The sequence below is a fragment of the Schistocerca nitens genome, chromosome 3 (assembly GCF_023898315.1).
Source record: "Schistocerca nitens isolate TAMUIC-IGC-003100 chromosome 3, iqSchNite1.1, whole genome shotgun sequence".
In the NCBI taxonomy this organism is placed as follows: domain Eukaryota; kingdom Metazoa; phylum Arthropoda; class Insecta; order Orthoptera; family Acrididae; genus Schistocerca; species Schistocerca nitens.
The window spans coordinates 962,280,595-962,291,002 of record NC_064616.1 but is presented as its reverse complement, the minus strand read 5'-3'; the positions used below and the strand labels follow the sequence as shown (position 1 = coordinate 962,291,002).

At 35.8% G+C, this 10,408-nt stretch overlaps 1 long non-coding RNA gene across 2 annotated transcripts; it reads left to right on the top strand.

Moving 5' to 3' along the window:
• The first annotated feature begins 743 nt into the window (after positions 1 to 743).
• On the top strand, positions 744 to 5,905 carry LOC126249029 (uncharacterized). 2 transcript variants are annotated; one of them, XR_007545590.1, is made up of 5 exons: positions 744 to 913; positions 5,191 to 5,307; positions 5,480 to 5,550; positions 5,672 to 5,738; positions 5,834 to 5,905. It is a non-coding gene; the product is annotated as an uncharacterized LOC126249029 (long non-coding RNA). The 2 variants fall into 2 exon arrangements; XR_007545589.1 differs by having other exon boundaries at positions 5,672 to 5,882.
• Positions 5,906 to 10,408: the final 4,503 nt, after the last annotated feature.

The following is a 10,408-nucleotide window of genomic DNA, read 5'->3' as shown; positions in this document are numbered from 1 at the left end:
GTGCCTCGCGCCATCTGTTGAGCGAAGATCGTACTGCGCATTTGGAAGGCGTTCTATAGACCATGGGAATAACTGTGAGACTGCGCGCCATCTGTTGATAAGAACTGTGTATTATTTCGTGGGCCTTCGTTACTTTTAGCATAAACAATTAAATAAAGTTAATGTCCGAGCCGTGGCTGATAGGAGCTGCAGTACAGGCATTAACAAGTACAGTCGATCCCTTGAGCCACCGCCTTACGTGTTAATTTAGCTTGGACGTGTAGTACAAGGAAAGTTACTAAGGAATTCGAGCGACTATGGATATAACTGTCAGAGACTGGTATTCTCCTCTGGCAGTTATCGTTATTGGCTCATAGTTCTAGTTCTCTAGCAGTTATTGGGCTACCACCACAGGTAACCTGGAAGCTGGTAACGGAATAACTGTGTGTGTAGACGTTCCTGACTCGGTGACTCCAGTTAAAGGTCGTAGTTCCAGGTGATATTTCCAGAGAGGATAGTAACTGGAGCGAACAAATATTTTCGTACTGCTACGGAAACGACGATGGGCCATCGGGGAGAGGGGATGGCAAATAATGGGAATCTATCGTCTCATTTCTCTGCAATTCTTGGTGTTCCGGAACAGGTGTCACTGTTTTTCCGGCCTTTGGTTGCGTTAGAGGGTATTGACTTTCGTTCCGCGTTCTTGTTTTTCTTAGTGTTGTTGATATTACTACCAATAGTTGCCAACATGAAGAAATGAGGACAAGCGAAATGTGGTCATATTTCGAAACTCTTGATCGAGAGTTTGCGAAATGTACTTTGTGCGGTAAGAAATTATCGTACAAATCGACGACAACGAATTTAAAAAAACATCTTCAGAAATCACATTTAATTGTGAATTTCTCTTCACAAAGACCTTCGGAGCTAGATTTGGGTGAGTAATGAAAAAAATATATTTATTGCAATTACGGTTATTTCAGTGCATGCATAATCATTTACTTTTTATTTTATTAATTATTTTAAAAATAAGAGCATACTATAAAGTGTGGTGCTTTGTGCATTTTTACACGCAAGTTTTCATTTGTCGTGACTACTTAGGCTGTCGATACCACCGCACCTGTTTGCCTTGACATTTTCAAACATTAAATTATGTTGCATATGGTGCCGGAATACTTAATTATTTAATTGGAAGTTATTGTTGCAGGTGTAATAACGATAGTGCTAATAAAATGCCACTGTGTGATATATGAACTGTCGTCTCGCAATTATTAGTGACTAATCGGATAGCAGATTGTATCAGTGCTCATTCCTGTGTATCATTTGTTTTTAACCCTGACGATGCCGGGAGGGGGGGGGGGGAATTGGGGAATTAGATACTGTTTCATATTTTAAAATTTTGAAAAGGATAATTGTTTTTAATGGAGTCTTCAACTGAATTCCATAAATGTTTTAAATTTTGTGGTTAAACTTATCCCAAAAATTTGACACGTTAATAGTACATGTGACTTTCCACAGTGACAGTCATATTGAATATTTTGAAGTTCAGGGCCCTACTTATACATCAGTATTTGTTTAAAATATATGTCAACAACAAATAAGATATTTTTTTAGGGTGGAAATACAGTACCCTCCCTTCCCCCCAATACACATTATTGAAAATGTGTTTTATTTTATTTTATTTTATTTATTTCTTACACCATGGATCCAACTGTGACAATTTCACATGGATGTAGTGTGTGTCAATTTTTACATTGTCAATGACAAGTACTTGTACACTATGTTTACAGGTAAAGAATATAAAGTTACTTAACCACTACAATGATCCATAACACAATATAATGGAATGAGAATCCTTAGACCTACAGATTACAGGTATAAAACAAAGTAAATTAAACCTGAAAAGGTCATATAACCCAGACTGTTAAATATAAGCAGTTAACACTAAAAGAGTTACATATGTGACAAGAATGTTCAGCTTAATGTTCAATTTATATGACAATACATCTTATTTTAAGGCCGTTTCTCACTGTGTTTCATAAACTCTTCCAAACTGTAAAATGACATGGCTAAAAGAAATTGCCTCAGAAGCTCTTTAAATGTAGATTTTTTGGCAATTTCACATTTGATTTCTGGAGGAAGAGCATTAAATATCTTTATACCAGAGGACTGTACACCCTTCTGCACAATCTTCAAATTTTTACCTTCAGTGTGGAAATCATGTTTCCTCCTTGTGTTATACTGATGGTATTCACTGTTACATTTGTATAAATCAGTGTTTTTACTTATGAAACACATAAGTGAGTATATATATTGAGAAGTAGTTGTAAGAATTCCCAGATTCCGGAATAGGCTTCTGCAGCTGCATCTAGGATCTACACCAGACATAACTCTTACAACACGCTTCTGAGCAATGAATATTTTCTTTGCAAGAGGTTGATTTCCCCAGAAAATAATTCCATATGCCATCAAAGAATGGAAGTAACCATAGTATGCAGCTTTTTTAGTGATTAAGTTTGCACTGACAGAGATGATTCGCATTGCAAAAACTGAAGAGCTGAGTCTCTTGTAAAGATCTAAAATGTGATGGGACAAGTTTACTCTACAGTCAATCTTCACGCCTAGAAACTTTGTTACTTCCACTCTTTCTATGACCTGTGTGGCATATTTAACAGTCATTTCTTCCTCAGTTTTGGCAGTTGGGGTGAAATGAATATAATTAGTCTTACTCAGGTTAAGTGAAAGGCCATTTGCAGTAAACCATTTCATTAAATCTATAAGAATAGTATTAACAGACTCTTGAACATTTTCACATTTAAGACCATTAACCATTATGTTAGTATCATCTGCAAAGATGGTAAAATTGCACTGAATCATTGAAGAATAAGGTAAATCATTTATAAATAACAGGAACAGTAAAGGACCAAGAATAGAGCCCTGTGGAACTCCACAATTTATGTCTCTCCATTCCGATGAAATCATTCCACCACACAAATTGTCTGACTTATCTAAGACTACTTTCTGTCTCCTCTCTGTCAGGTATGACTGAAGCCAGTTATTTGCTACACCACTTATTCCTAGATGGTCTGCCTTCAGTAACAGTATTTGGTGGTTCACAGTGTCAAAGGCTTTACATAAATCACAAAATAACCCTGTTGTCACCATTTTCTCATTTAGAGATTCCAAAACCTTATCTATAAAAGCATATATTGCTTGTTCAGTTGACAGACCTTTCCGGAAACCAAACTGATGTTTGCTGAGAATATTGAATTTATGTAGGTGTTCTAAAATTCTAGAATACATGAGCTTTTCTAGTACCTTTGAAAACACAGACAGGAGAGATATTGGTCTGAAATTTTTAACATCAGTTTTCTCCCCTTTCTTAAAGAGAGGCTTCACGATAGCATACTTTAGTCTATCAGGAACAATTCCTTGCTGCAAAGAGGCATTGAAAATATGACACAGTATATTGCTTACAGAAGTACAACACTGCTTTAACAATTTGCTAGAAATATTGTCTACTCCACAGGAGTTCTTGGTTTTCATGGAGGCAATTGTTCTTTCAATTTCTGATACTGTAACAGGTCTAATATGCATTTGGATGATTTTGTTAGGGAAAGCATTTCGCAAAAAGGTCAGGGCATCATTCACAGAACCCTTGCAGCCTATTTGCTCAGACACTGACAGGAAGTGTTTATTAAAGATTTCAGCTATGATCTCAGGATTTTGCACAAGATTCCCTTCATGTTTGATTATGAAGTTTTCTACAGCTCTTTTTTTATTGTTCCCTGTCTCCTTGTTAACTATTTGCCAGACAGTCTTCATTTTATTATTGGAGTTATCAATTTCTTTTACATAATACAGTGCTTTTGATGTCTGAATAACTTTCTTTAGGATTTTACAATACATGTTATAATGGCTGATTAATTCTCTGTCCCTTGACCCTCTGGTTGCAACATAAAGTTCTCTCTTATATTTACATGACACTCGAATACCCTTTGTGATCCATGGCTTCTTTAAGGACGAGGAAATATTGTTCCTAACAAACTTTTTAGGAAAAGCTTCTTCAAAGTGGGATAGGAATTCATTTATGAATATGTTGAACTTTGTATCAACATCATCTACTCTGCGAACTGAATTCGAATCTTCATGCTGCAGCTTATGGTTAAAAAATTCCAGGGTCTCTTTGTTCATAAGTCTGATTGCCTTCCAGGATGGGACTGCTTTCTTGACAGGTCTGTAGTCATGTAGAGTGAGGAGCTGTCCATCATGGTCTGATATGCCATTTACTATTGCAGTGACAGTGAAGTTCTGGTATAAATTTACATCTAAAAATATATTGTCTATCAGAGATTGACAGTCAGGTGTGATCCTAGTAGGAAAGTCAACCACTGATGTAAGACTGTAGGAACTCAGCAAATTCTGGAGCTCTACTTTGTTGTTGCATTCCATTGCGAAGTTGACATTAAAGTCCCCAAGTAAGATAATGTCATTATTTTTAGAAAATAAGGTTGATAGTAACAATTCTAACTGAACCATAAAGACTGTGAAATTGGTTCCTGGTGCCCTGTACACTGTAACTACTATTAATTTGGAACTGTTTAATGTCACTTCTATTGCACACACTTCAAACTGTTGGTCACTGCAATATTTCCTTACATCTACAGATCTAAAAGTTAAATTATTCTTAATGAAAATTACTACTCCACGTTTTCTCATGCTATCTCTACAGTAGTAGGTGGCAAGGCTATAACTGTCTATATGTAACATTTCAATTCCTTCTGTAATATGGTGTTCTGAGAAACATAAGATCTGAGCATTGTTCATAAAGTTTTTGTTATTTATGTTAACTTCTAATTGATCTAGTTTGCTTCTTATTCCCCTTATGTTTTGATGAAAAATGGAGAAGTTGTTTGGATTATTACCTATTTTGGTGGTTTCTTCTTTCTCGTGCCTGTGGTTAAAAAATCCTTCAGATGAGGAGGACACACAACTTTACGTTTACCTCCTGTTGGTGTTGCTAGGATTAAAGAAGAAACTTGAAGCTATAGTCATTACTAAAACTGAGTCAATTGTCAACTTGTTTGAAGTAAATATTCAAGCTGCAAGTACCATGTAGAATACTGTACGCAAACATTGTAATATATATCACCAAAAATAATATGGCATCATTTCTATTGTGCTTATGCTGATATGAAACCTATTTTTCTGTAGGTGAAACCCTTCCTGTAGAGGTGATCCTTGGCACCAGTAGTGTGGAAGAGGAGCAAGAGGCACACCAACACCAGCAGATGAGTCTCCGTTTAATACTTGGGATATTATAACAGTAAGGTAATTCTAGTTTGGGTACATTTTTGGTAGATTTGAACTCCCCCTTAAAATGGAGATTTAACTGTAGGGCATAGCATATATTTGTTATGGTACATTAAAAGAGTACTAGTGGTTTTGTGTTGAAGTGTTTAATGTATATTGTCGGTCAGTAAGTCAGAGCACTTTGTTCCAGTTATAGCTCCAGAAGTCAGTCACCAGCAGCAGATGTCACACAGTTATAAAATGGGAAACTTGAAGAATAAGGTACTAGTGGTTTGGATACATGTGTGGGAAATTTCACCTTTCACTTAAAATGAAGGTACAGTTACAGTCCTTAAGAGTATACTGGCAAATGGTAACTCAAAGCTCTTTGTTTCTGTTATAGCTCCAGAAGTCAGCAGCAGCAGCAGACGTCACACAGCCATAATGCGAGAAGCTTGAAGAATAATGTGGTAGTGGTTTGGATACATATGACATATTTCACCTTCAGTTTAAAATTGAAGTTTGTTTATATTGGCAGGTGGTAACTCGGAGCTCTTTGTTCCAGTTATGGCTCCGATAGTCTTCCAGCAGCAGCAAATGTTACACAGTCCTATAGAGGCAAACTTGAAGTATAAAGTAATAGTGTTTTGCACACAATGCCAAACTTGACCTTTCGCTTAAAATGGATGTACATTTGCACTGAGTTTAATGTTATGACACGTGAATGGATTACCAGTGATGTATATGTAAATACTGGAATTTGTAACTTAGAACTTAATTTCAGTATCGGCTTTGAAATTTGGTTACTGGATACAACTATATTATCTTTCATGTTGATAGCAGCAATCATCAGATTGCAATCCAGTTAAGTACCTGTGAGGCATGAGATGTCAAAAATACTTGTGGGTTGTTGGTAGCCTGTGTCAAGGCATGTGGCACCTCAAAGTTTGTAAGTACAGTAGCATTTTGTTTTCTGCTTTACTTAAAAATTGGTAGCTGTAGCACCCATTCTGACATTCAATTATTTTGAATTTCAAGTTTCTTAGAATGATACTGACATCAGTTTGTTAACACTAATCCGTATATTATTGTTAATATATGCTGCTATTTTCCTCAGATGTTAACTGAAATTGTTTTGTTATGATAACAACACTTCAGCCTTTGCAAACTTGCAGTATAGGTTACCTGCTGAGAAATATTTACTGGAAGAAATGGTTTCTTGAATAGGACTGAAAGGAAAACCACTGAAAATGCCAAACGTGAATTGGTGAAACATCTTGTGCTCAATACTAAATTTCATTTGGAAAACACGGAAGTTTTCCTATCTTTGTGGTGGAACACAACAAATTCTCATAATTTTGCTAGTTTGTATTCTAGAAAGGGTGCCAGAAATGGAAGAGTATAAATTTTATTAAATCGGGCATTAAATGTAAGTAGGTTGGAGTACAGAAAGGGTGCAACTGGCCTTCCCCACTGTAGCCTGATGTGCTCCAACATGCATTTGTACTGATGTGCAGGTGGTTATAACACTAGTATCAAACTGCATGGTACCCACTTACTAATGTGACCTACCCTTGCATGATCTTCTGCAGACAGCAAGAAATCCGCTACTGCTCTTACTACCTGTCCAACAGTTGTGGAGGATTTTTTCCCCTTGGTGCTTGACATGACATGTTTTGCCCTCTGCCCTTAAAATCTCAATTCTTGTTACATTTTTCATGCATTTTCTATCTCCTGATGGACCTGTATTGATAAAAAACTAATCACTGCAGAGGTGATTGTAGAACTTTTGCTAGTTGCAGTGTGAAGGGGCTCCACTCTTTAAAAAATAAAATTACATTGTGGGACATGGAATTATTATTAGATGCTTTCATGGACATTTTGTTTACTGAAAAAGTCAGTCATTATCTGAGGTATTTAAATGTTAACTTCAAATCTAAAACTGCATCAAAAGATAAATTTCAGTAAGTCTTTAACAAGTTTCAGTATCTTGCTTCACATGCTGGACCCTCCAACTATAAAAAACAGTGTTTTGCAGAGAACAGCTATTCAGATGTTAACATCCCAGAATTTGTGTAGAAGATATCCCTTACATTGTTAGTTTCATTGTGGTCACACTCTACAGTGTAGTGTTATCAGCATACATATAGAAGTTTGAAGAACATATTAAATTAATTGCTAGACATGCCGTAAGTGAATATGTTTACTACTAATATGAGTCAGCTAAGTAGTTGCTGCAAGTTTTTATGTTGTTTCTAAAGTGTCTTTAGACAAGGATATTTCTGCTGTTTGTTTCCTGTTCTTCTGTTTCAGATAACTACTCATATATGCAGCGACTGCTGAAGCAGCATCTGGCAGTTTATTGAAGTTCCGTGAACAAAGTGTTGTGTGGTCTGTTTGTGTAAAGTGATAAAGAAAAATGTTAAAGTGTAATTGCATATGTAATTGTGTATATATTTAATCATTATTTTTGCTAGTTGTAAGATCTATTTTCATGTAAATCAGAACATTGTATAATAGGTAACAACCGAATGAGGCAGTGTAGCTATTAACAGCACTGACCTCATATTCGGGAGGATGGGGTTTGCTCTGTCTGGCCATCCTGGATCGCTAAGGCAAATGCCGGGATGGTTCCTTCATCAAGGCCACGGCTGACCACCTGTCCCGCCCTTAAAGAGATCCTTTAAACATTGTGTGTATACCCATATTTTGAATTATTGATGTTTGTTGTATTATGTTGAGATATTCTTGGATGAAATAAAAAAAGTTTACACATTTGTATTTGTGGTCACATGTTAAATTACTGAGAAAATTGCAGAGTGATTATGGCACCGAATTTCCATTCAGGTGCATTGGGATCCTTCGCCTGTTTGAACATCCTGATTTACATTTTATTTGGGTTCCCTAAATTCCTTTAGGCTAATACTTTTGTTGGTTCCACTGAATAGGCCATGGCAGATTACCTGCCATGTCCAATCTGAGTTTCTGCTCAGTCTCTTGACATAACTATTTATTCATTCTCTTTATAATGCTGCAATGTTTTAAGTGTTCCATATCATTGTGAAAAAGTCAGAATAAAATTGATCATTTCACATGTACACACATTTGTGTTGGTTACCATTTTTTATTTTAACTTATCTTCCTTTTGTTCCCTGTACTCTTAAGTAATTTGTTAAAAACCCATGAGGTCAAAGACGAGCACTTACTATCATTTTAGGATATATTTTATGTACAAATAAGGTAATCTCTCATGTGGCATGGTAATGTCTTTGTTGAGGTGATATTACTGTCTCATGAACATAGGTGTCTTACATAGAACATACAGAAATTAAATAGCTGTGCAGTAATCTTGTAAGAATATATTTTAATTTTGGGGCAGGATAGGAAACTCATCTCAAGTGATACATGTATCATCTCCTACGTTCTCAAGAAATGTCAAAATTTGTGGCACTACTGTGAGCACAAACACTTGCTGTCTCATACATAGTATGGAAAGCTATGAAGTGTAGTAGTGTGTATGCAACATGTTAATACTTTCTAGGGATTTTAAACTTACTGAAATGCCTTGAGTATTGGCGGTGATCTAAAAATGGAACATAGTTGAGTATCTTCTCCAAGTATACCCCATCACTAATGCTTGGTAGCATCATGATGAAAAAGTGCCAGTGCTGTATCAGGTCAACTTGAATACAAAGAAACTTATGTAATTTGGTGAGACTTAGCTTTGTGGCATTAGCGAGAGAAAAATGAGTTTTCTCAATTTGTACACATCCATTGCAAATAGGCTTTTTTTCATTTAATTAGTTTTTGGCCATTGACTTTGAAACATTTTATACATAGTTTGGAGCATATCACTTTTATGCGGGAACAGTGTACACTTCAAACATGGTATTGCAATTGAAGCATTTCACGGAGGTATATTTGGCATGAATACAATATGCTTACAACAATAATCACGTCAGATACATATTTACTACATGAACGTTTTTGAATAAAATATGCTTTTTTGTTTTCAAAGAGCTCAAGTCAGTTCATTTTCTATTATGTTAAGCAACACTGAAAAACTCGGTTAGGTGCACTCATTGCTACGTTGAGGTTGTTATATGCAAGACTTAGCCCTTCATTTTGAGTGCTCATCTTGTCTTGTTCATGAATTAGTCTTACCTATTCAGACAGTTAACTGTCATGATATTAAACTGCAAAAAGATCAAAGCAGGCAGCTGGCATTGACAGATGAAGTGTTTCGAAAGGATTCGTGTTATTGCCTCATGTGAGACAGAAAAAAAGCAAAACGTGGAATCCACAGGTAAAGCATTCCCCAGGAAAGGAAATTTTGTATTTCCTATAGATGAATATCTTAACAGGGACTGGTAGAGTAACTTAAGTAAAAAGTATTATTTCAGTTTTGACAGCACTTTACTACAACAGACAAAATCAGATTTCTGAAAACTTACTGCAAACTTGTATTACCTACACAATACCATTAATTCATACTCTCACAATCTGGATATACAAAGAAGAATTGTATAAAACGAGTGAAAAGGTATTGTAATGACATCTGAGACATTAAGCCTTATGAGGAGTTAATCAATCATTCAGCACTGGAATTCTGTATACAATAATGCCAAACATGACAGATACACAACAAACTGAAGGCTTGGACATATGCATTAGTCATTCTCCCACCACAAAATCAAAACCCTCACTGTAGATTAGATTAACTTGTTTTTGTCCCAGAGACCCAAAAATGAGATGATTCTCATGGATGTGCAACATGTCAAAGTATAACATAAAGCATTTGAATATAATACCACCATCATCATCTGTCACGAGATTGTCAAAATATGTGAATATATTGCAGTAAACTGGAGCTGCTAATATGTACAGTATTAATATACTGCCAGAACAAAACATAGTTATGCACTTTTAATAAATTTATCACACACAGAATACCTGATCATGACTGTTGTGACCAAGTGCTGTCAAAACTGAAATATGCTGGTAGCAGAATTTTTACTTAAGCTGGTCTAACAGTACCTGTTAAGATATTCATCTATAAAGTAGAAGTTGCCTATCAAAAAGTCTTTCAAACTCTCAGTAAACCGTGATTTATCTGAAACAAAGTTTTTAATGGTTGCTG